General features: G+C 32.2%; 2 non-coding genes across 2 annotated transcripts; both read right to left on the bottom strand.

Moving 5' to 3' along the window:
* Nucleotides 1–4,375: 4,375 nt before the first annotated feature.
* On the bottom strand, nt 4,376–4,448 carry Trnar-acg (transfer RNA arginine (anticodon ACG)). Its single transcript has one exon. It is a non-coding gene; the product is annotated as a tRNA-Arg (tRNA).
* A 2,963-nt stretch (nt 4,449–7,411) lies between these two features.
* Trnar-acg (transfer RNA arginine (anticodon ACG)) lies at nt 7,412–7,484 on the bottom strand. Its single transcript has one exon. It is a non-coding gene; the product is annotated as a tRNA-Arg (tRNA).
* Nucleotides 7,485–24,602: the final 17,118 nt, after the last annotated feature.

The following is a 24,602-nucleotide window of genomic DNA, read 5'->3' as shown; positions in this document are numbered from 1 at the left end:
ATGTTATGGTACGTTTACTCTAGACACAACATACAATTTTTGCTATTTATCTTTGAATTAAAATTAAAAACAACGTTTCGGATGATGTAACCTCCGACCTTCTCCAGGTGTATCTTGTCGAACTCGGAAATATTTCTGTCAACCTCGGAAATTTGAACGGAATTTGGAACGGACCCCCTTATTTACTTCACGGGGGTAGCGTGCTCTCGTCCCACCATCATGACTGGATAGAAGTGCTAAGAAATTCGCAATCATATTTTCCGGTCGCCCACACTGAGAATTGAGCCTTCAACTTTCAGAAGAATATCACTTTTACAATTGATTTTTTCAGGTACTCTAACCGTTGCGCCACGTGGAGTAAATAAAGGATATCATTCGAAATTCCGTCTAAATTTCCGAGTTCGACAGAAACATTCCCGAGTTCGACAAGATACACCTAAAAAAGGGCCGGTTAAATCGACCAAAACGTTGTGAAATTGACACTCAAGATGAGAACAGTAGTCCGAAGAATCTAAAAAATTCAGAAACGTAAAATTAATAACTTTGAATAAGCAGACAAATTGTTCAGGAAAATTAAATCATACGGTATCACTGGTAGAATACTTAACATAATTAAATCCCTCTTAGATAAGAGAAAAATCCAGGTTGTCCTTGACGGTCGTACATCTAAACAGTGTGATATAAATGCGGGAGTGCCTCAAGGGTCTATCCTTGGACCTCTATTGTTCCTAATATTTATTAATGACCTCCCCGACAAAACTACCCCTGAGATGAGTATATATGCTAATGACACCAGACTCTATAATAGGCATGACAGGAAAACAAATGAACACATAACTAAAGAAATGGCAAAAACACTAGAGGATGACCTCCAATCTGTAGTGGAATGGGGACATAAATGGATGGTCACATTCAATGCTGCCAAGACTAAACTGGTTTCCTTCAATAATTACAAGAAACCTTCTCTGCCACCAATAGCAATGGCCAGTGACTCCCTGTCTGAGAGTACATCTTTCAAACTGCTTAGCCTAACGTTCACAGGACACATGAGTTAGAACAATTATATTGAAGGCATTGCCAGGGCCGCTGCAAGGTGGGCTCTCTTTACCGTGCTAGACAACTACTAACACCCGAAAGTATCCTGTACCTCTATAAGGCCATCATTCGCCCATGTATAGAGTATTGTTGTCACATTTGGGCTGGTGCATCTGCTGCTAGTCTCTCGATCCTAGACAAGGTTCAAAAGAGAGTTGCCAATCTGATAGGCCCTGAACTGGCATCTAAGCTTCAGCCTCTGTCCCATCGACGAAACGTTGCATCTCTCTGCCTGTTCTACAAGTATTTTAATGGCGAATGCTCTGACGAACTGCAGACACTTGTGCCCTCACGACGTAGACACCCTCGACAGACCCAACAGGCAGCTAAATCCCACCCCCACACAGTAGAGATCTCTAGATGTAAAAGATCTTTCTACTCCAGTAGTTTCTTCCCCAGAACCACTAGACTCTGGAATTCCATTCCAGGTCCTGCTTCTCTAACTGTACTGACATGCAGAAGTTCAAGTGTAACGTGAACCGACATCTTGCTGCCCAAATCTCAACATAGTGCCCCAGCAGTTGCTGTCCCTGATAGTAGCCCCCTACACCAAAGTGGCAATGTGCCTTGTTTGGGGTGAAAATGTAATAAAAAAAAAATTTTAATGTTAAAGATGCAATTAAAGGTTTTAAATGTTAAAGATGCATCTTGAAGGTTTGTGCATCCTGAAGTGTTTATAAAACACTTTATCTGTTTATTCAAAGTTTTTAATTTTAATTCAAAGATGCTTCAAAAAACTTATACTCTTCAATTTTATTACGTTACGGCGTACTCACGCCTTTTAAAACTCACTTGAGGGTTCCAACAAATCCTCGCGCATCACCAGCTAGCACAGCCTTGATAAAACAACAGAAGGACAGACATTTTATTTGCGAGACAAAAACATCAAAAGAACATTTTCAATCTCTGATGAATGATATGACAGAACAGAAAGACCATTTTTGCATGTTAACGCGTTTCTAAAAACAGCTTCTTTATTCAATTATACATATATATATATATATATATATATATATATATATATATATATATATATATATATATATATTCCAAGCTTTTAATTTTAATTCAAAGACGCTTCAAAGAGCTTACAAAATCAATCTTATTACGTTACGGCGTACATACTCCTTTTAAAGCTCACTTGAGGGTTTCAACAAATCCTTGTGCATTCGCAAATCCTTGTGTCTTACTGATGAGCCTAAAATGAGGGCGAAACTCGAGTTTTAGACTAACGGTTTGTTGGCTGTTATGGCTCTTGTGAACTTCGACGCTGTCTGGCAATGGATATATATATATATATATATATATATATATATATATATATATATATATATATATACTAGCAGGGGTGCCCGGCATTGCTCGGAAGTTTGGAGGTGTATGCTGTGCAAAAAAAGCAAAAAAACAAAAAAAAATGGTTAATTTTTTAAAACTTTGACCCCTATTATGACCCCTTAAAATTTATAGTTTCGGGCTCAAACAACTTTATTAAGTTAGATCCAGGTTCAAGGAACCTATATCTAAAATTTCAAGTGTCTAGACCCAAAATTGTCGGAGGAGTTTGGTAGAGTTCTTAAAGGTCAAATCGTTGAAATTTGACCCCTTAACAGCCAAATTTCTGGCTGACACCCGTCACATCGATTGTCCCAAGTCTCAGTACCCGGTATTTAATATTTCGAGTCTATAGACTAAAAATTGACAGAGTTATCGCGTAGGGAAATGTACACAGACAGACAGACACACAGACAGACAGACAGACACGTTCACTTTTATATATATATATATATATATATATATATATATATATATATAGCATGAGTAAGCAGTGTTTTGCCTGTTACAATAGTAGTCGGGAGGGGGTGACGAATCTCATCTTAAAAGTTTTGCAAGACAGGAAAAGCAGAGACAAATAAATAAATATACATAAATAAAACAAGAAAAACAGTTTTAAACAAGGCAACTTCTGGGAATATATATATATATATATATATATATATATATATATATATGCGATTAACATATTAAGCGATGTTCTTTGTGTAAACAAATCGAGCTAAGGCATTTGGACGATGTCAAAACACTGTTAATTTACTACCCGCACAGCAGCCGTATAGCGTAATGATGAGAATCCTTGACTGTCGTTTGGGCGGTCGGGTTTTGATCCTGGCTTGAGGTAGTTGCCTGTCTAGCCGCACTGTAGAGCTGTGATACAGCGAAACAGTACTGTATGTGGATGATTTTATATATATATATATATATATATATATATATATATATATATATATATATATATATATATATATATATATATATATGGTAAATTGTTATTGTAGTATTTGAAATTCCGTTTCGTAAAAAAAGTATTGATATACAGCAGTTGTTGTTTTTTATTTATAATTCGCTATCATGCAGATGTATGTTTTTAATTTCTTAGATTAAAATTTAAAAATGAAATAACAGAAGCAATGATTTAAAATAAAATATATTTTAAATACTTAAACTTGTTTAATTACACAATTACATTCTACGTTTATAAAAAATATATTTTTTGATTTTCAAAAAGTTTTAGTCTTATTAAACTTCTGTTATTTTATGAAAAATGAGGCTAAATTTTACCAACTTTTGTGACTTGCCTTTTAAGTACTAAAATACAAGTAGATTGAGTATTAAAGAAAGAAGTAAATATTTGTTCAAACAATTTAAGTATTAAATTTACAAATGTAAAATACTATTTTAAGTTTTAATTTCTTTGTACAAATAAATGTTATTGAAGAGTGCACAGGGCGGCATACCAAAAAAGTTCATGACTAATCTATTCAAGCTTTTAAAATACATGTATTTAAAATACATTTTTCTTTAGAAATTATTTATTTAAAAATATACGATTCTGTACTCTTTAAATCTAATGAACAAGGTTTGCTTTTAATCAGTTTTGTATGTTTAGTTATTTACTTTTTCTGAATGGTATATTTCATCTGGTTTATTATAATGGTTAATAAATCACGCATGCGTATTTATATGTACGTGCGTGTGTGTATTTTGTAAGTAATTTTCAAATCATATTCCAAACTAGCGGCTGCGCCGCGTCGGCACTCACAACGCCGAGTCAAACACAAAATCGAGTACACTCAACTTCTTACTGTCAACGCTTACCCTATGAACTCGGAGTATGGAAAATTCCCATATGCACGAAACAAAATCACTGAAAAAAAAAACAAAAATACCCTAGGTAAGTAGTATAATGAGTAAACGTTGGATAAAATGATGGTTAAAATTATTACGAACTTGCCAGGATTCGAACCTGGAATCTTCTGATCCGTAGTCAGACGCGTTATCCATTGCGCCACAAGTCCTGTCCGTATGCCGAAAGATGTTACCGCGACTGTATACAGACAGAACTAAATTCCGTTGACATGGGCAGATAACTTTTTCGACAAGTTTACGAAACGGCTCAAAAAAATGTCGGGCTTTTTGTGTGACTCGGCGTTGTTCGTTACGAACAATATATAGATAAGGACAATCTAGTGACTCACACCTTTCAGGGGGGAAAAAAGAATTTTTCAATTTGGTGCATCCGTTCGAAAGTTTTATTGGCATATGGGTACACACACATAAATAAATAAACATTTAGAATTTTATTAATAGTATAGATAAATAGTATAAGCAAAGAATTCATATAATGCTACGTAAATATTTTCGAGACATAGAATCTCGCCAGTAAATCTCGTATATACCCAGAAAGCAAGCAACAACAATTTCCGATAAAATTCAATTTCCACCATAACATAAATTACAAGAATACATTTATTGTCAAATACATCGGTGAAGTGTTAAATTATTTCTACATCAAAGCGAATATCTTGTACCCCAAGACGGAAACGTGTAATACGTAATCTAAATGAGACTGGCTGCCCTTTAGAGTCAACTCCTGCGTTAATTGAATCTTATATACATGTATTTTATATATTTAGTTAGATTTTATCATAAAGTGTAAAAAACAGCTGATTGGGTTGAACGTTTCATGATTGAAGCTTTAGGATCACACCTAACATTTGCAGAAACACAGGCAAAAGTGTTTGCATTACGAGTCATTTTTAGTTTCCTACGTGGAGGTTGATACATCCTGTCCCAATAAGTTTTTTTTTTTTTTTTTGAAAACGGCTTTAATTGCATCATTACTTGGGCGTGCTCTTTTATTAAAATGACGCTTGTAATCTCTCTGTACTCGAATTATTGATATCGATCTTCAGTAAACTTTCACAATTCGTATTCTCTCCTGTTTAGTGTAGCGACTTTGCTGGTCGCAAAATACATTGCGATAAATATATTTTAATCTATGTTTATTTCGTATTTATCATTACATAGGCAATTCGCTGTTGAATATTATATTGTACCTAATATATTTTCCTGAGTTCAAAAGTTTTGTTGTTTTTTAATGACTTGGGTGCCATCAACTAGAATCGAAACAAAAACATTTAGCGTTCCAGGTTCGTTCCTTACCGTTTGAGCTAACCCAACAGATAAACGAGAAAGATTTAAAATTAAACAACTTCTAGCTCGGTCTATGATGACTACGATTGAATTTGCGCATGCGTAAAACTAATAAAAATATGTTGCCAAGTTGAAATGAACACTTTGCATTTCAACTTGCCGATATATTTTTGTACGCGTTATTTGTCCACTCTAACAAAGCTTTTATTCATTATAAACCATTCTTGGTGTATGATTATTATTTTCTGTTAATTTCAGTGTTATGTGATCAGTGGTTTAAGAGTTTATCAATCAACACACATACATCTATTGTTTTATTTATATAGATAAAAATGGGCCACTTGTTTTTAATCAACTTCTATCTATCTATCTATATCCACAATGCATGTGTTTTATTCTTTTCAAAGAAACATGAGTGTGAAAGATGATTGTTCTGTCGGTTACACGATTCGAAACAATCAAACCCAAGTCAATATTCCAACTTCTTTTGAACGCATAAAAGCAGGCGACCAACACAGCCACTACGATGAAAGGAAGAGAATTATGGTCTATTATATCTATGCAAGCAGAAATATCTAAAATGCTGTTATAACAAATATTTAATGACCTGAAGGACCTGAAGTATTAAATTTGACAAACTAATTATAATTCTTTTAAAGAGTTCGTCTTAGCAATAATGGGTCTATAAACAATACTATGATGAATATTTTTTGGTTCTATCCACATAATGACCGTTCCCAACAGTCATTATCGGTCGGGTTTTGATCCTGGCTTGAGGTAGTTGCCTGTCTAGCCGTACTGTAGAGCTGTGATACAGCGAAACAGTACTGTATGTGGATGATTATATATATATATATATATATATGGTAAATTGTTATTGTAGTATTTGAAATTCCGTTTCGTAAAAAAAGTATTGATATACAGCAGTTGTTGTTTTTTTATTTATAATTCGCTATCATGCAGATGTATGTTTTTAATTTCTTAGATTAAAATTTAAAAATGAAATAACAGAAGCAATGATTTAAAATAAAATATATTTTAAATACTTAAACTTGTTTAATTACACAATTACATTCTACGTTTATAAAAAATATATTTTTTGATTTTCAAAAAGTTTTAGTCTTATTAAACTTCTGTTATTTTATGAAAAATGAATTTTACCAACTTTTGTGACTTGCCTTTTAAGTACTAAAAATACAAGTAGATTGAGTATTAAAGAAAGAAGTAAATATTTGTTCAAACAATTTAAGTATTAAATTTACAAATGTAAAATACTATTTTAAGTTTTAATTTCTTTGTACAAATAAATGTTATCGAAGAGTGCACAGGGCGGCATACCAACAAAGTTCATGACTAATCTATTCAAGCTTTTAAAATACATGTATTTAAAATACATTTTTCTTTAGAAATTATTTATTTAAAAATATACGATTCTGTACTCTTTAAATCTAATGAACAAGGTTTGCTTTTAATCAGTTTTGTATGTTTAGTTATTTACTTTTTCTGAATGGTATATTTCATCTGGTTTATTATAATGGTTAATAAATCACGCATGCGTATTTATATGTACGTGCGTGTGTGTATTTTGTAAGTAATTTTCAAATCATATTCCAAACTAGTGGCTGCGCCGCGTCGGCACTCACAACGCCGAGTCAAACACAAAATCGAGTACACTCAACTTCTTACTGTCAACGCTTACCCTATGAACTCGGAGTATGGAAAATTCCCATATGCACGAAACAAAATCACTGAAAAAAAAACAAAAATACCCTAGGTAAGTAGTATAATGAGTAAACGTTGGATAAAATGATGGTTAAAATTATTACGAACTTGCCAGGATTCGAACCTGGAATCTTCTGATCCGTAGTCAGACGCGTTATCCATTGCGCCACAAGTCCTGTCCGTATGCCGAAAGATGTTACCGCGATTGTATACAGACAGGACTAAATTCCGTTGACATGGGCAGATAACTTTTTCGATAAGTTTACGAAACGGCTCAAAAAAATGCCAGGCTTTTTGTGTGACTCGGCATTGTTCGTTACGAACAATATATAGATAAGGACAATCTAGTGACTCACACCTTTCAGGGGGAAAAAAAGAATTTTTCAATTTGGTGCATCCGTTCGAAAGTTTTATTGGCATATGGGTACACACACACAAATAAATAAACATTTAGAATTTTATTAATAGTATAGATAAAGAGTATAAGCAAAGAATTCATATAATGCTACGTAAATATTTTCGAGGCATAGAATCTCGCCAGTAAATCTCGTATATACCCAGAAAGCAAGCAACAACAATTTCCGATAAAATTCAATTTCCACCATAACATAAATTACAAGAATACATTTATTGTCAAATACATCGGTGAAGTGTTAAATTATTTCTACATCAAAGCGAATATCTTGTACCCCAAGTGGGGGACGTGTAATACATAATCTAAATGAGACTGGCTGTCCTTTAGAGTCAACTCCTGCGTTAATTGAATCTTATATACATGTATTTTATATATTAAGTTAGAGTTTATCATAAAGTGTAAAAAACAGCTGATTGGGTTGAACGTTTCATGATTGAAGCTTTAGGATCACACCTAACATTTGCAGAAACACAGGCAACAGCGTTTGCATTACGAGCCATTTTGGGTCTTATACGTGGATGTTGATCTGTCATACATCCTGTCCCAGTAAGTTTTTTTTTTTTTTTTTGAAAACGGCTTTAATTGCATTATTACTTGGACGTGCTCTTTTATTAAAATGATGCTTGTAATTTCTCTGTACTCGAATTATTGACATCGACCTTCAGTTAACTTTCACAATTCGTATTCTCTCCTGTTTAGTGTAGCGACTTTGCTGGTCGCAAAATACATTGCGATAAATATATTTTAATCTATGTTTATTTCGTATTTATCATTACATAGCCAATTTGCTGTTGGATATTATATTGTACCTAATATATTATCCTGAGTTCAAAAGTTTTGTTGTTTTTTAATGACTTGGGTGCCATCAACTAGAATCGAAACAAAAACATTTAGCGTTCCAGATTCGTTCCTTACCGTTTGAGCTAACCCAACAGATAAACGAGAAAGATTTAAAATTAAACAACTTCTAGCTCGGACTATGATGACTACGATTGGATTTGCGCATGCGTAAAACTAATAAAAAATATGTTGCCCAGTAGAAATGAACACTTTGCATTTCAATTTGCCAACATATTTTTGTACGCGTTATTTGTCCACTCTAACAAAGCTTTTATTCATTATAAACCATCCTTGGTGTATGATTATTATTTTCTGTTAATTTCAGTGTTATGTGATCAGTGGTTTAAGAATTTATCAATCAACACACATACATCTATTGTTTTATTTATATAGATGAAATGGGCCAGTTGTTTTTAATCAACTTCTATCTATCTATCTATCTATCTATCTATTTATATCCACAACACATGTGTTTTATCCTTTTCAAAGAAACATGAGTGTGAAAGATGATTGTTCTGTCGGTTACACGATTCGAAACAATCAAACCCAAGTCAATATTCCAACTTCTTTTGAACGCATAAAAGCAGGCGACCAACACAGCCACTACGATGAAAGGAAGAGAATTATGGTCTATTATATCTATGCAAGCAGAAATATCTAAAATGCTGTTATAACAAATATTTAATGACCTGAAAGACCTGAAGTATTAAATTTGACAAACTAATTATAATTCTTTTAAAGAGTTCGTCTTAGCATTAATGGGTCTATAAACAATACTATGATGAATATTTTTTGGTTCTATCCACATAATGACCGTCCCCAACAGTCATTATTATTTAGTTACAGAATAAAATAAAATTGAAGAGAGTGAAGAGGTGGGGGAAACCTGAATCTTTTGAAATACAACTTTTTTTTTTCATTATTTTCCCTAATATAATCTTTAACTGGGAGTTTGTCTAACTTCTTTCATTATTTTATATCCAGAAAATGATCGTCGATTTTTATCGTTCACTTGCATTACTTTTTAATTCGTATTTTTTTTTCTTTCAAAACTTATTTTCATTGAATCTTTGAAATACAATTTTTTCTATTATTAGCAAGCCGCTCATCTTTGCCCGGTCGTAAAATATGCTTAAATATGATATCTTGACTAATGCAGATTGCATATTTATTATTATATTATATTGTAATGATTTATATAGTAATGATTTAAAAAGTAAAATAAATAAATCGTACGCCACAATTTAGAATCTAAACCAAAACGTTTAGCTTACGATTTATTTTCTCCTTTAACGTTAATGCCTGACCTATGAAGACATGTTCGCTGCAAGGCTAAAAATTAAAACATTAACCAATGGCTATTACATTAAGTATGCATATTCGTAATGCCGTCATTCGATTTTCACCTGGAAAATTTCATTTTTTTTAAATTTCACACTTTTGTACAGATTTCCCACGGATAAAACCCAAATATAAAGTTTCTCATGGGTTTGAATATCCTATATATGTAGTTTCATGTCTGTAGATTTTTGCGTTTACTATAACCTTTTTACGCAAATTTTACGCAAGTATAAATTATTTAGAATAGCTGCATGAATATAATTACACGTAATATTTAACTAAAGATGATCATCCCATAAGAAAATCGAAAAAAGAACTAATAGGGAATTAATTAAAATGAATGTTTAAAATAATATGCAAATTAGAACAGATGAATGCAATTCCACGATCCATATGTAAAAAAAGTTGTATTTTCATTTTAAATAAATAGAAAAAAAAGGTTTTTAATATGAATATCAATACACAAAATATATATATATAGGAGTATAGATTTTCTCAAAAATAATTTGTAACCAAGTTTTTAAATATCTTTTTATTTTTCTTCCAGAAGATGTTTGCTGGTTTCCATCCTATAATTTGTGGACTTTCCTGCTTCATCACCAAGAAAAGGGATTGTTTTCTTCAAAATAATTCTGGAACTCGAAATATTATGAGCCACCACGGATTTACTGATAATTGTTTTTTATGCTGAATAATGACTGAAAACATTTTTCGAAATTGTTACATAAGAAATATTGAAGTCTGGTGTTTAAACAATTGCTTGTGTTCGTACACAAGGGTAGATTTTTAGCAGCAATGCCATGAAAAAATCTTTATAATTTATTAAATATAATTTATAAAGTAAAATATAAGTTTGGTCACAACACAAGTATAATCAGTAACATAATTAGTTATAAAAGAGGACAAAATATGAACAGAAATTATATAGGAAATAAAAGACAATAATTTTTTTATAAAAAACAATATGAATAAAAATATAAATTCCCGTCATTTATGCTATGAAAAGCCATTGTTGCAGTTTCAGGAAGATTTTAAATACATGCTTAGATTCGACTACAAGCATATTATTCCTCCAGCAATGCTAATAGAATAATAATTTGTTTGAATTGACAAAAGACGGATAATAGTTCATATTCAGAAATAAAATAGGACACAATAAGCCAAAAAATGACGTAACCATCAAAATATGCTTAGTGTGAAAAACATTATTAAAAGAAATACTTATAAAAACAGAATTATCTATATTGTTTTGCGTATGTGTGTTTATAAGAATACATCATTTCGGATTATAAACAGTGAAACCATGCAGATAATGATGAAAGCACTTAAGAAAACCTGGCTCTCACTCGGCTCTCTTTCTCTCTTCTGACCGCTATACTGGTCTCCACCTATCACTAGAGACAATCAAACGGTGCCTGCACAAGAAAGACTTCATAGTAAAACAAGAGTATGAGATATCTCCAAGCGCATTTCCATTCGACAACCATTGTTTAATCCCAGAAGAAATCAAATGCTGGAATTAACCGAAATGAACTGCTACTATTTCAGAGCTTTCTTTTTTCTAGACTAGTTGCATAGTTTATGCTATTCTTTTGCCTAAGGTTAATGGCAAGAGAAGTGCTTACGGTGATTAAATAAAGTTATTTACATCTCTTTCTAAACTAATGCCACCTAATATTCCCATGGTCGTCAATCTAAATACTAACCTAACTTCCAAATCAAATCAGAACTGTTGTCAACCAACAGGACAACGGACTGTTTTATATGTTTCTTATATTTCTCTTTCTACATAAACATAGAGGTATGCAAGTAAGCTGAAACGTTAGATATAATTAATTTTTTAGTTTGTTTAATTCCCTTCATCTTCCAAAAATGTTTTGATCTGAAAATGGTATAAACTTATTTCCCTAGGAATTATAAAATCTTTTCTTCGAACTAATGATGATCAACATTTTTATTCCTTGGAAATTTTGGTCATTCATCTGAATACTATTCGCTTTCTCGTCTTTTTTATCTTCTACCGAAGTACATTCTATGCTTATACTATTAAAGAATCTTTATTTATCTATATAAGTAAAAATATGAAATCGTGATATAGCTATATAGATCTATTCAGCTGAAAATAGTTTAATAAAAACATAGATAACTATTTAATTATCTATAGAGTAGACAGTTCTTATTCAAGGAAAGTAAGCTCCAACAATAGGCGTAAATTAGAGCAGTGACCATATATTTATTTCGATTATTTTTATAGTATATTTTTACAAATATTGTTCTCATAGATATTATAGATAAATTTTGTTATCATTTTATGCTATGCTTTTTTAAATTTTTAATGGAAAAAAATCCGTACTTCGTTAAAAGATCAATAAGTGTGTCCATCTGTGATCGTAATTATCTCCCTTATAATTTAAGAATTATCTAATGATTGGCAACGAAAATCATTTGTGACAAAAAGAGAGTAAATAATTTGCATAGAAATGTAAAATCATTTTATAATGAAATGAAAATTGTACAATATAAGTAAGCATCAAAATTTCACTTATGTAAAAATGATCAAAACTCTCTCCGAATGCAAAGTGCTGTTTCTAAAATCCATTCACAAAAATGTGAATATTTTGCTTTGTTGTCTTCAAACATAGATGAAGATTTCTTCTTTAAATATTTTTCATGTGCAACTTCAAAGACGTTATGTTTTACCCGGCGTGTATTTGTCTGTTAGCAAAGTAATAATTATTGACCCTATTTTTATTGAAATTTTCTCGAATATTTTCTTTGAATAAGAAAGTTTCCATTCAATTTTGAAAATAATGTGGATCTGGATTTAGGATTGCTGTGGCTTTTCTCGTGACAAAATGGTGGCTGCTGTGCTTATTATATGATTGGAATAATGCGGATATTTTAACGGGGACAGTTTTCTTTCTCTATTGTTGTTTAGTGTAACACTTTAGTAATCATACAGTTTTTACATTTTATTATGAATCCAAAAATGCAACAGATTAAATATTGTTGAGCATAATTGTTTCAAAAGCTTCAACAACATTGCTTCACAATACTTATACAATACATTTGAATCGTCAACTAAATTAGATGGGATGTAAATAATGACCGTCTATGTTTTCCAAATGCTTTTGCTGATACGTATTTATGGCACTGAAATATACTTTTTAATACTAGGTTCACGTCGGTTACGCTATAACCGTTGAATATTATTATTATTATTATTATTATTATTATTATTATTATTATTATTATTATTATTATTATTATTATTAATAGTAATAATATATGTGTGTGTTGATATATTGAAACTGTTATTTGTACAAATTAAACACCGATTGAATAATGAGTCGATTTCATTGTGGATTTGTTTTGTTAAGAATATTAAATTTTTAACCGAATCTTCTTTTCTAAGAATTCTTTGAGTGTTATTGTGTTATTTCTGAGGAAATATTTTCCTTGCAGGATTTATTCAAAAACTATGTTAAAATCAGAACCTGCTAATGATGAGTTTCTTTTATATAGCATTATTTTACAATAGAAATTTCAAATATTTTATTAAAATTCTATCTGATACTAAATAAAGTTAGATTACTCAGAAACATATTTACAAGAAAAAAACTTGTGTGGAATATTTATTTCCAGAAACTGATTTGAATATTTGAAAATCTATTAGAGATGTCTTGAATGTATTAAATACAAACGTATGAGTAAACGAAAATTCCATTTAGTAAAATTATTATAATGATAATGTCGGTCTAAGTTAAATTTGAATACACAAAGACATCAGAGGAGACGTTTTGATTTAGTAAGATCAATTATAAAAACAACAATTGTAATATGAGAGTCGGAGCTTAGAACATGAGTATACAGGGGTTTACGTATATTGTCGGGCAACGCCAAGTGTGTGTATCTTAGTGTGTATATATATATATACATACATATATATATATATATATATATATATATATATATATATTAATCCTAATTCAAACAAGTTCCACTAAAAAGTCACGTTTTGAGTTCAGCTGTTATCTTTTTTCCGTCATTATGCAAAACATGCTGTAATGTTGGAAGAAAATCAAAGCCTTCCTATCGGGAATTTTGAAATTAATCAAACCGGGGCAACTATCGAAAAGTCGTGGCATTACCAAATTATCCCAGTTGTGGCCGCTTATATCATTCCGATGTACCTTTCAGTGGGAACGATAGGGAACGTAACGGCTATTTTCGTGTTTCACCGACCAGGAATGTCATCCATTACAAATGGCGGCTTTTTTGTGATCGTCGCTTTTCTGGATTTGTCCATCCTCTACGCCTGCCTGTTAACCGATTACCTCATTCTCATGCAGTATATCCACCCGTTTACATTGCAAGGGACTTTGGTCTCTGATTGGATTAAATCTAGCATGGGCATGTTAGATCCATGGCTTTTAGTGACCATCACCGCCGAGCGGGCAGTTGCTGTTTTTCGTCCCTTGAACACATGGACAAATAAAAAGGACTTTAAACATTGTAATGGCTGGCCTTGTTCGTGGCGTTTTGGTAATTTCAATGGTGGCATTGTCGCTTTTTTATTTATTGTCTGCTTTCTATTTAACTTGCCGATTATTTTTCAAATTAAATTACGAAAAGGCGTCTACATTAGCTTTTTTAATGCCTGGCTCTCGTTGCAATCTCTGCTTATTCTGGTCGTACCTTATATCATCATGCTGAGTCTCGACACTGGAATCTTGTATAAGCTGCACGGTTCGCCGTTTGCAAAGTTAAATGAAGCCAAGGCGAAAGAGAGTCGTAAATGGTGGAAAAGTATTCGCAACATGAAGGCTGCCGACAACATTGAACGTAAAATCCGTGAAGAGGACGGTAAATATGAACGGCAAAATGATAAAAGGGGTGACGAGTCCGACCGAAGCCGTGTCTCAGCTGGCCCGAAGTCAAACCGATCACGTGCATTACAAAGCATCCGGTTGATTCTTGTAATGGACGCCCTAAGCATCGCACTAAACCTTCCGATGACTTTAGTTTCATTCTTCTGGATCTCCGATTTGTTCGCTTTCTCGATCTGCCGTTTTGTGCTGTTCGCCCGCCATGCATTCGGATTTCTGTTCTATTTAACTAGTAGTCAGTTTCGTTATGAATTGGTCGTTGTGTTTTGCCGTCGTGCGAAATTTCGGCGAAGGAATCTAGCTGTCTTCACCTCGCCTTTGAAGACTGTTACAAGTTCAGTCATGTGACCGCAAAACAGTAACATATATTTCAGGACGAAACCCTTTCAGTGGGCAAATATTGCCTTTATAATATGAAAAGATGTTTTAATAATGCATTTATTCAAAAGATGCATGTATTCAACTTTGAGAATTATAAATGCATTTTAAGAGATAATGAAAGTATAGTATAAAAGTATAGGAAATATATGTTATCTTCCCTTGTTTGGGATGTTTACCGCAAGAAGCAGACGTAACCATGACTAAGGTGCACATTTTAAAAGTGCCACAGACAACATTACGTTGAACACGAGGGGGGCACATGGTATCTGTAATGACGGTCATCCCGTCATCTCCATTAAAGGCTTCCTTAAGCCAATACGCAGATAAGTACACATGCAATTTCAGATTTTGACAAACATTTGTCTGTTTCAATCACGTTGCTACTAAACTGCAAGACTCAATTTTCTTTAGTAAATCTTTTTCTTTTTGCGCTGTTTTTGTGTATCCAGTTTATGTGCACACACCTTTTTCGACTACATTGTTTGTTTGCTTGTTCCTTTAAAACGACCAATCGGGTGGTCGTAAAAATTCTTGTAAGAGTTTTTAAATGACATACGTTCGATTTAAGAGATAATGAAAGTCTAATAAAAGAAATTCCATCGTTTAATCTATAAAATGTCGTCGAGATTGTAAAAATGATACCTATATAGCATGTAAGCTTTGATTCTGACTAATTGATTGTAATTTTTATTGTTGTGCAATTAATTAACGTACTTCGTTACAAATTTTAAATGATTAAAACCTAATAACAACGGCATATAGAACATAGTATTATTTACAAAGCAAATTTGAACTAAAAGATCCCGGGCAATGCCCAATTCGGTACAGTTAGCATAATATAAAACTTATAGGTGACAATTTACAAGGTGGTAGAGCAGGAACTTGTTTATGATATCAAAAATGTCGATCTCACTTAAAAGTTCATGTTCACTGTTCATATATTTATATACTAGTCAAAAATTATGATGAGTTTGGAGTTTGTCTTTTCGTACACGAATAAAAACATGTGATTGGTTTACAAAAAAGGAATATGCAAATTACTAAGGCAGTAGTCTTTATGATACCAATCATCGAGTTCAAATCTCACGTAAGATTAAAAGATTTAACTACTTTTAAGTATTTATTATGTTTAAGAAGAATTATGTATGACAAGTTTATAGAGAATTATGTATTACATGTTAAGATAGACAATTATGAACTATGAGTTTATAGCGAATTATGTATTATAAGTTTAAAGAGAATCTATATATTAATACGATAGCGTGTGTGTTCTTTTGTGTGTCACGCTTACATCCGGAGCGTTTAATTTTTATGTACTTCTATTTCTTGTCATAAATAATTTTACTAAGAATTCTTCATAAGTTTTGATTTCGGTTTCGACTATAGCTGATGACACTTAAAACATCTATTTTTTTTTATAAATAATTTTATCAAGAATTCTTCATAAGTTTTGGTTTCGGTTTCGATTATGGCTGAAGGAACTCAAGTTCCTTCACATATATTTTTTTCGTAAGTTTTTATTTCGGTTTCGATTCAAGCTAATGCACCCAAGCCATATGGGTATATTTTTTTTATTTTTGACTTTGTAACATACTAGTGGGGATACCTGGCGTTGCTTGGGTGTTTAGAGGTGTGTATGTTGAGAGTAAATCAGAACAAAAGAATAAGCGAGGTAGTAACCTGTTTAAATATTATATAAAAAACAATAAACGAACGTGATACAAATGAACGATGTTAAAATTTCTTAAAATCGGAAAAACAAAAACTAAAAAAGAAAACACGAACGTGATGGAAAAAAAACGAACGATATTAAAACTTCTTTAAAAATCTGAAAAATAAAAAGTTTAAAAACAGTGAACGCGAAAAATGGCATAAATTTTCAATATTAAAACTGTAGGTGTGGTGTTTGGAGAGGGGTGGATAAAAAATAAAAGTTATAACGCTGTTTTAATATTTAAAAAAAAAAAACGAACAAAAACAAAAAAAACATCGAAAAAAGTTTTGGGAGATAGATAGGCTCGAACTCCAAGCCTGGAGATTAATAGACTGATGACATAGCATGACGCTACGATGCCAGGGACTTTAGATATGTCGAAAATAAGCATTTAAAAACGAAGGTGTTTTTCTAGGACAAATATCACGCCATAGCAGCAGTAGTAACAGAGAAAACGAATTCACAGCGCGAATTTTGTTGTGAGATAAATGTGTCTGAAATAAAAGATATTTACGACGTCGTTTTGTAAGTGTTAGATATTAGCATCACGGTAGCATATAAAAAGTTATAAGAATGAGCGAGCAAGCCGAGAAACACCCGGAAAAAGCCTTTGCTTGACATACAGAAAAAATACACACGCACACAAACCCACAAACACACATTTTGCCTTTTATATATATAGACGCGGAGGTACTCGGCGTTACACTGGTGTTTAGAGCTCTGTGTGTGTGTGTGTTTTGGGGCGGGTAAATCAAAACAAAAGAATAAGCGAAGTAATAACCCTGTTTATATATTATAAAAAATGAACAATGATCGAAAAAAAAAAACTAACGTGATGCAAACGAACGATGTTAAAATTTCTTAAAATCGGAAAAACAAAAACTAAAAAGAAAACACGAACGTGATGGAAAAAAAAACGACCGTGATGCAAAACGAACGATGTTAAAACTTCTTTAAAATATCTGAAAAAAAAAAAAAACAGCGAACGCGAAAAATGGCATAAATAACCCTGTTTCAATATTAAAACTGTAGGTGTGTGTGTTGGGGGGGGGTAGATGGCAACTAAATAATAAGCGAAGTAATAACCTTGTTTAAATATAAAAAACGAGCAAAAAAAGTTTTGGGAGGGAGATAGGTTCGAACCCCAAGGTAAATAGTCTGATTACATAGCATGACGCCACGAAGGCAGGGTCTTTAAAGAAGGTCGAAAATAAGCATTTAAAAACGAAGGTGATTTTCTAGGTCAAATATTACGCCATAGCAGCAACAGTAGCAAAGAAAACGAATTCGCAGCGAGGATTTTGTAAGAGAAAAGTCGCTGAAATAAAAGATTTTTACACCGTCGTTTCATAAATCTTAGATATTATCATCTCGGTAGCATATAAAAATGTTATAAGATTGAGCGATCAACCTGAGAACCACCATGAAAAAAGCCTTTTCCGGACATACAGAAAAATGCACACACTAACACACGTCATTTTACCTTTTATATATATACTAGTGGGGGTACCCGGCGTTGCCCGGGTGTTTGGAGGTGTGTGTGGTGTTAAATAAAAAAGAAACCGGGGGGGTTAAAGTTGGTAGGATCGAACCCGAAGCCCTGAGACGAAGTTTGAAAATAAAATCAGCCAGCCAGAATGAGTTACTGAAAGATGTTTGAATTTATTAAAGTAAGAACCAAATTGACAGGTGCGCGCACGGAAGTCGTTGAGCGTTACCAGGTTTGTTTTTTATAAGCGAAGTAAAAAAAGAAAACAACGTTAAAACTTAAGCGGGGGGGGGGTAATCAAACCATCGAAAAAAAAACTAACGTAAGGCAAACGAACGATGAAAACAGTATAACGAACACGTGAAAATGGCTTAAATAAGCCTGTTTCGATATTAAAATTTAAAACATCGGTGGATACCCGGGTGTTTTGGGGTGTGTGGTCGGAGGTGGATAATCGAAGTAAAAAAAAAAAACAGAAAAACGAACGTTACGTGAAAAATGGCTTAAATAACACTGGTTCAATATTTAAATTTAAAAAAACGAAAAAAAATCTCACACCACGATTCGAACCCAAAACGTTCAGATAACGAACCAATGCGCTAACCAACTGACCTAACGCGACGTACATGAAATTTGTTCAGTTTTTAAACTATTTAAAGTAAATCAGGTCATGACGTCATCTGACGCATGCGTAGAACCGGTCGCCGTCACGAGAGGACCGTTTTTGTTGACCCCCCCTGTCGAAAATTGTCGATTTCGGGGTGAAAAAAATGAACGTTTTTGGCCAATTTTTCGATATTTTTCGAGCGAAGGATGGAGCTTCAATATGATACCAAGTTTGTGAATTTTTGTTCTGTCTGTCGAAAGTTTTTAGCGAACACACAAACACACATACATACATATATACAAACATACATACACACATTTGCGCTTATATATATATATATATATATATATATATATATATATATAGAGAGAGAGAGAGAGAGAGAGAGAGAGAGAGAGAGAGAGATAGATAGATAGATAGATAGATAGATAGATAGATAGATAGATAGATAAAAATCAATAGAACATAAATTCTATAAGAATATATACGAAATCTGCAAGAATTAAAATATCATATTTAAGCGTGCTTTACGACCGGGCTTTACCGGGCGTTCGTGCTAGCTTAGATAAATACTTTTGCGGTTTTAACAAAAAATCTACAATATCAGAGCGTCTTCATTTACACTGAACATCTACAGAATGCTAACATCAATATATTACATATGGATGAGTCTCCTGCAGAATTTCCACGGGTCCTGCTGGTTATGTATTATATGTTTAAGAAGAATTATGTATTATATGTTTATAGAGAATTATGTATTACAAGTTTATAGAAAATTATGTATTATATGTTTAAGAAGAATTGTGTATTATAAGTTTATAGAGAATTATGTATTATAAGTTTAAGAAGAACTGTGTATTATAAATTTATAGAGAATTATGTATTATATGTTTAAAGAGAATTATGCATTATATGCTTATAGAAAATTATGTCTTATATGTTTATAGAAAATTATGTCTTATAAGTTTTTAGAGAATTATGCCTTATATCTTTAAAGATAATTGTGTATTATATATTTAAGGAGAATTATTTTTGATAGACCTAATTTTCTAATGCTTTTTTTAATGTTGTGTATTTTTCTCCTATATTTTACAAATATTATTATTTGCTTATATGAACATTCGCGCAACGCTACACGCATGTGCTTGTCTAACGCTAATAAAATTAATTGATTAATCAAAACAAGTACTCTTTAAAATAAAGCAAAGAAACTGTTGTCTTCGAGCTGAGATCAATGTATAGTATTTGTTTTGTCCTCGGACAAACTAGGAGAAATTCTTTTCGACTGAAGCATTATTCATTCAGCGTTCCCCTTTGTTTGGGAATTGGATATACTTAATATTAAATAGATTTTGTATTACATCCAACATGGATGAATGGATGGATATTCTTCGCGGCATTGTTTGTGTTCGAACCGATGATGATGATGATGATGATGATGATGATGATGATGATGATGATGATGATGATTAAGCAATATTTTATTAAAACACAAAATTCAGATTTTTTAAAATCTTTTGAAAACTTACATGAGTAGGTTCGCTTAAATAACCGTAATTTGTAAACTAATAATCCGATTGTGGCTCACAAGTAGACATATGCGACTTGAAGTTTAATACTTTATAAAATCATAAAATTTTTACTATTGGTGCCATCTAAATGTAAGATTTAAAAAATTACATTTGGTAAGTTGTGTGTATAAAATCTCTTTAGACTATTGTCATTATCAGCATCATTTATATTCATATTGTTGTGAAATAGTGGTGGGGGTGGAACAAAAAACCTAGAAATTATCAAGTGATAATTAAGACAATAGAAAAGAATTGGCTAGGCGGTTGAGAAAGAGTGTTATATATATAGAGAGAGGAGGAAATGAGAAGAGAGAAAGACTAAGAAACGGGGGAGAAAATTTTAGTAAAAAGTTGTTACACATTTTACTTTTTCTATTTTGTATTTATGTTACCGGACAACGTCAGGTAGCTAGTCTATTATATAAGGGCAAATGTATGTTTGTATGTCCATCTAAAACTTGACAAATGCACAACAAACACCCACAAAGTTGTTGTTTTTTTAATCGGCATAACCCTGTTTTCTTTTTAATAGACTATCTAAAATTTACAGAAAAAGACTATTTATTTGGTGGTCAAATGACCATTCATATCATTTAATGTCATTAAAATGTGCATGCATCATTTAATATATCATATAGGTTGTTTTCCAGTCACTAACTAAAGAGAATTAATTGTTTTTTCACAGAGTTATTTCCTTTACGCCGACAGTAAGAGGGGGAGAGGAGAATGAACTGGGCAAAGAAAAAAGAGGGTGATGGAGGGAGAGGGGCAAGCGAGAAATAGTAAAACAAAAGGAGGATAGAAGTTATATTTTACCTTTGCTCCGGACAATGCCGAGTAGCCCTGCTAGTTGAACTACAAAAATCACTGCTTACTTTTGGAAATTGTCTCATCATCTGTGAATAAAACAACTAATAAAATAAAATGGGAAATTTTGTTTCTTTTATTTGTATAATTTCTCTTATTAAAGAAAGCATATCAAATTACCCGAGATGATAAGGGAAGAATATGAATGAAATAATTGTTGTGATTCTAACAACAGAACACATGCAACTAAACAGTTCAAGGAAGAGCTGGATACACCCTGGTCGTTAGTCTTTAGAAAATTATCTTTTATTTAAGCAGTGAAAGATGCGAAAGGTGTGCGAGGATGCATTTCTGGCGTAAAACATTAAACAAAATTTCAAGATATCTTTCGAAATAGTTTTCAACCCGGAACTAAGTCATGGTTCTCCACAGAACTAAAAAAAAATGTGCCATAGTTGATTTCATTAAATTAGAAGAAAGGCAAAATTCTCTACCTGTGTTTCTGCTTCATACAACAGCCTACCGGGTGTAGTAATGACTTCTACCATGGAAAAACATTCAGACGGTATATAAATCTATACATTTTCTAACTGTCCATTTATTTGGCTTGTTGCATTGTTTTTTTTTTGGGGGGGGGGTGCTAATAAAGTTGATTTGATTTGAATTTAAGATCAAAGATTGGAAATGAAGGTTAACGTGTGTGGGGGGGGTAATGAATAAAATAAAATACATGTTTGAAAAATTGTTAATCTCACAAACATGTGTTGTAGTACTTTTTTTTTAACATTTCCTTTTATTTTCTTGAGGAAAAGAATCGTGAGGCCAACTTTTACAAACGAGATAAAATATAACAAAACAAAACAGTGACGACTCAGTGACTCCAGTCTATGAACATCTGGACTTTCGAGCAGCAAGATGGCTCAAGTTTAAATTATTTATTTAAAAAAAATGATCCAAATCATATAAAGATAAAATATCTATTATACACACATGAACAATTTACATTCAAATCTTTGGTTTTCATATAAACCCTTTTCAGAATTATAATAAGATAAGTAAAATCTTACACAAACTGATCATTATTTCTTATGTTCCTGACTCGATGCCTTTTTATACAATTATCCTTTCCCAGTAGATTTCCCTTTGCTTTTGTTTCGTACAGTTTTCTCTAAATAAATATATTTTAAATCCTAATCGTGTTTGTTATTTTTACCTCATTTGTTGTTGTTATATATATATATATATATATATATATATATATATATATATATATATATATATATATATATATATATATATATATATATATATATAGTGGGTTTCTTTGTAGATCATTGGCTGGAATGAAATGTCGTCGGCGACTCACAAATAGACGAAGTTGCAAGACCCTTATGCGTCGAAATCGACGGGAGAGTTCATTATATATATATATATATATATATATATATAATGTGTGCGTGTTTGTGTGCATCATTTGTAAACAATTCAACTACAAGTATATTTATAACAGATTTATGTCATTTTATCCCTATAAATAATAAAAGAAGGACAGTTTCTCCCCTCTGGACCAAAATACCGTAGGTTTACAACCACAGATGGCGCATACAAATTTATTAGGTTTACACTATTAGCCATTATCTTATTAAACTATAGAACGACCTTAAAGACACATTAATTAATATTAAAACATTACATTTAGTCCTAGGAGTGACATCATCACGATCGCACAGATATACAAAGGAAATAGCTGTTTTCTCGCTCCTCCCCCCAAAAAAGTACTACTCCCACTACCATTTGACATCGGAAGGTTTTCTGCATTAGGGTCATATATAGGGTTTCGCCCCTAATTCTCTGGCTCATATGCACACGCACATAATCTTTCCTTATATATATATATATATATATATATATATATATATATATATATATATATATATATATATATCCCAAAACATAATGATTTCTCCCTCCTCACTTTTCACACTATCTGCAAATTAACTTTACTTTTTTATTACCAGAAAAGAAAACAAATATTGCAGGTGCTCTGTTTTATTATTAAATTTTATAAACATTGTCCAATTGGTTTAATTCTACAGTAGATAAACTTCTGTTTACATTACACGACTTATCAATGTCCACCGAACGAGTCACTTTCAGTGATTGTTTGTTCAAAGTCATTAGTGTCTGTAGGTATAAAATAATTATATATATATATATATATATATATATATATATATATATATAATTATATATATATATATATATAATTATATATATATATATATATATATATATATATATATATATATATATATATATATAATTATTTTATACCTACGGACACTAGTGCCTCATACTTTGGCAATCATCTGTGCAGGAAATGATGATCGCAGGATTCGAACACTTTCACGAAGCCATCTTTGGCTCGATTAGCGAGGAACATTGCGTCTCACCGCTATAACAATTAAATGAATTTTAACATTTATAAATTAAAATACAGGCCGGTCCTGGATATGACCTTAAACTATATCCGATGGTGAGGCCACAGTTTGCAGGCCTTAGGGAGTGTGGAGCCACCCTTTAATTGCCATTGCTCCCAGGTCGACTCTGACCCGGAGTAGTAGTACCTGTTAGGGTTCCAACTATGGGTTAAATAGAATACGGCTTAAAAAACAAATACACTATATTAAAAAATCGTTCTTCAAAATCACCAGATTCGGCATTAAATAACCTGAAAAGGGTTGATATGCCGTAAAACAAAACAACCAACCAACCAATCAAATACAGGCAGTCGCACTCTGGAACAAAAATGAAAGCTAACTCGATCTAGAAGGACTTCTACTTCACTCATCGAGAACAGAATAGACTAAGTACATCATCATCGTTTCTAGCCAAAAGGTCAATAAATAAATTAGTCTTTTGGCTAAAAACAGAGTGCAAAAACAAATAAAAATCACAGTAAATAATTGGAAGGAGGTTTAGGCATGACGCCTTTTTTGTTTTAGGGAGACATAGACGTGGTCGAATATAATTTTTGACAAAAATCATTTTTGCGTGCTTTATTCGCTATCGCCAAAATACCGCATTCACTCCATGGCTTTAATTCTACTTAAAAGATTTCCAATGATAGCCAAAAGGTCAATTCAGTGAACATTTTGTTGCTTGTTAATGTCGGCAAATTGTTCTGAAAAGTTCATTAGAGTTCTAATCAGAGTTGCTTAATTGATCTACCATGACGCA

Source organism: Euprymna scolopes, chromosome 6 (assembly GCF_053919585.1).
Source record: "Euprymna scolopes isolate OS-2025 chromosome 6, ASM5391958v1, whole genome shotgun sequence".
Classification (NCBI taxonomy): Eukaryota; Metazoa; Mollusca; class Cephalopoda; order Sepiida; family Sepiolidae; genus Euprymna; species Euprymna scolopes.
This window is presented reverse-complemented; position numbering and strand designations above follow the sequence as displayed.